The sequence below is a fragment of the Papaver somniferum genome, chromosome 8, assembly GCF_003573695.1.
Source record: "Papaver somniferum cultivar HN1 chromosome 8, ASM357369v1, whole genome shotgun sequence".
Taxonomy (NCBI): domain Eukaryota; kingdom Viridiplantae; phylum Streptophyta; class Magnoliopsida; order Ranunculales; family Papaveraceae; genus Papaver; species Papaver somniferum.
Window position 1 is genome coordinate 166,249,720 of NC_039365.1, and position 3,914 is coordinate 166,253,633.

A 3,914-nucleotide genomic window follows, 5' to 3' on the forward strand; every position below is an offset into this window, starting at 1 on the left:
CCATGTCGAAACTTCGATCTAGTTTGAGTGAATCTTATATCAGAAGAGAATATTCTCAAGCATAAACAAACTAGGTGCAATCAAAGTTCAACCATCGTTATTCAATCAATTCAATCGAAAATTAACAATAAACCGAAGTTATCTAGTTTCCCACCAACGGTACTAATAGAGCTTCTCAATCCCAAAGAAGTCTTTAAATCAAGCGGTCATAAGAGATTTCTCCTAATTAGGATACTCTCCTCTCCGATAGGAGGCTCCACCAGTAACAACACAACTGAGGTAGTTTTACTGGCTTTGAGGATTAGTTTGCTAGAAATCCAAACTTCAATATTCATAGACAAAGGAAGTTTGAACACCAAAGAATTTCCAAAATCGAATATTCTCAAAGATATGCAATAAAGGAAAAATCGGTTTCATAACTCCTGGAAATGCACTGTCCAAATATTGACCGAAATCCCAATAGAAAAATCTATAATCAGTAAATGCACATCACTAATTATTATTTTCTAAAGATATGCATTTAATTGCTGGAAATTAAACGGCATATAAAAACTAAGAAACCATAATTAAAAGATTCTCAATTTATTTCGATCTTGGGATTCTCCTTTATCTATTAAGGAATATATTTGAACAATTAATGATAAGAGTTACAATACGTGTTCAAAGTATGACGACATCCTTAATTTGCAAGTCCTTTTTCATACTTACAATCTTGGAAACGATTTGCATCTGACTTCCAAGAACTATGTGATTGATTATCCTATCAAATCACCAATCATGGGTTTCACGGTTCTACCAAAACAAGTTTCTGTTCTACCTCCATGTGAGTACAGTGCATATATAGTCACGCTAGTTACCAAAACTCGGTTGACTAGGTACTAGGATAACACATACTTATGGTAACTACCTGTAATTTGGTGCACATGTCCATAGGATCGGTTCCTCCATCTTCTAAGAACTTGTTGCACATGTTCATAGGATCGATTCCCCCATCTACTAAAAACTTGTTGCACCTCTTACAAGGATCGAATCCGATCTTGCAAATTTGTTTCACCTCTCACTAGGATCGGTTCCCGAATGACTAGTTAAAAGTTTTTATTTACAAAGCATCGATCATACCATCTTGAGTGATTACTTAAGATCGGTTTTACTAACAAAAGTTATAACAATACATAAGTCAGTCCTTGTGAATAGCTTTGCCAAGATACATAAACGAGTTTATGAGCGGTTATACTAAACATACATATTGGTAATTCAAAATATATTTTCAATGAATGAAAATACCAATAAGCCTAGCGATTTCCCTTTCGATCCACAAACGATCTTGTGAACTTACTTCTTTTAAACGAATGTAAAAACATTGTTTCCTAGGACGAAATCCTCACTCATACTCATACATAATCACAATACCATTCATACGATTATGTCGATGTCTTATATACAAAGTTTAATGGTTAAGTAATAAACCTCGTATTGTATTCCTTAATACTATGTCTAACTAGAGTATCATACACAGCTTCGCAGTTTCGTTTTCAATATGCACGACTTGAAAGATACGTTAGGGAATGAAACAGTTCAAGTCAAATATTACTAACCTCAAGAGGAAGGATGATGTTGTCGTTGTATCTCCATAATTCTTCGTAATCTTCAAGTCTTCATGTAATACTTGTAAGTCTCATATCCTAATACTTTCAAGCTAACCTATACGAAGTTGACTCTAGCATATAATCAAGCGACTTTTTAAATGAGTTTTGATTCACTAAAATATGAAAATAAAACTTGACATGCCAACGACATGGTGGGTTTAACCGAGCAATGCTCTAACGCTTTCATTCTGTTGTGTCTCATCATTAAAAGCTGGTGCGGACGCTGCATTAACAGAGTGCTGCTGCCAAGCATGCCCAATTCCTCCGGCTTGCATAGCATCTGCGCAGTCAGCTGTACGAGATGTCTCTTCCTCCAGTTCTACGAAGGTTTGAAACTTAAAGTTCGTAAGGTTTAATCAAAAGATAACATCCATTCTTATGTTGCATATCTCCACTAAGCATTCCTCCGCTATATCTTCATGACATTCTAGTGAGAATTCCTGGAAACCAGTGATATACTTCCAAAATTCTTCTCCTACCCTCTGGGTGCATCTCCCTAAATCTATTGTGTGACTCTTCTTTGAGCAGAATAAAATTTATTCGGGAAAAGTTGTACCATAGCGGGCCAGGAACTAACACTTCCGGGTTTTAAGTTATCGTACCAGGTAAAAGGTAACTCCCTCATGCAAAGGCTTTCGTCCTGAGCATAAGCATTCATTGCTGATATGAAGCGACTGACGTGTTCCCGCTCGTTTTCTTTCCCTCCATAAGTCTTGAATTTTTGTGATGTATAATCCTCGGGGTATGAGTTATCCGCTACTTCCATGGAATATGGTGACTCTAGTGAATCGTAGGTATTATGCTTCGCTACTCAGTAATTGGTTTCTAGGAATTTGACTGTGGCATCCTCCGAAATCCCCTGAGCAGCGCTTTTCGTAAATACAACCCTTGAAGTCGTATTTTTGTGTTCTCTTGGCCGCTTCAGTAGTCCTCTTAGCTCTTGTTGTATTTTGATAGATACGTCTAACTCTTCATGTATGTCAGACACATCCCGTTCGCTTGTTCCAACAAAGTTTTTCCCTTTTGCAGTGTCCGTCTGTTTCCGTAACGCTCCCTGGGCCTGAGATGTATCTACTTTCTTCTGGGAGGCTCCGGTTCCTTGAACGATTGGCGTAGTGACTACCGCCCGTACTCGTATTTCTTCATCACTATCTTCCTGACCGTCTTTCACCGTAACTTCATCCGGGTTTAGGTAAGGCTCCACCCGCTGATGCATCTTGACTCATAGCTGGGAGTATCATGTTTTAAAAGAAGCTAAGATCCTCCCACTGTGGTCGCAATGTTGATAGGGTAAAAGTGGGAAAGAGAAACTAGTCCTAATTACAGAAAGTACTCCCAAGTAGGAGAGGGGTTTTGGAGAGATAATGATTAATTAGGATATCTCTAAGCATGCTTTATTTCTCCTTTTATAATGATATCTCCTCTCCCCTCCTTGTGGATTTGTACCTAGGAGACTAATATATTACTAAAGTGTCATTTTCCCCTCCTTTAAGCTATCAACAAATCCTGAGAGGTTATTACTCCTTCTTGGACCTAAGCCAAACTGGTTTTACTATATCCCTTGGTAGACTAGGAATTTCCCAATTCTATTCGGTAGGTCCTAGTCCCCTGGTTTTTTTTCTCTAAATGGATCCCCAATTCCGTTAAGGGGAGACCCTATTAAGGTTTAATTATTTTCATGTATCAACAAAGAGTTATTGGACGATCTCACAATCAATATTTAAGATCCATCTAGTCGTATAAAATTTAAGAGAATCTGAATTCTAAAAAGTATGGAACTCGATATCTTTCAGGATACGAATTCAAAAAACACGAGTCTTGTTTTTTTATCAATTAATAGGGACTTAAAATATCTAGATTAATTATGTACCACTTTTCTTAATCCTATAATTATAAAGATAAAACAATATAATGCTGAAAAGGAAAGACAAAAGAGACCAGAAGTTTTGTTAACGAAGAAAACTGCACCTATAGAAAAACCACGGGACCTTGTCCGTCTTTGAACACCAAACTTTATTAAGAAGCTACAAACACTACCCTACTATCAGACTTCGTACAGGAATGTAGTTGATACCTAATTGATCCTTTATGAAATTTAGATGCACTTGTGCTCATTACATCTCTTGAACCTCGCAAGGCTCTAATCAATTGATTCCCTTAGCCTACGTCTTTTACAACCTAATAGTTTGTTCAACCTAAGTAAAGAATTTTGATGTCAATCTTCCTTTAACGGATAAGTCTATTTGATTTTCATTTTGATCTTTCGAT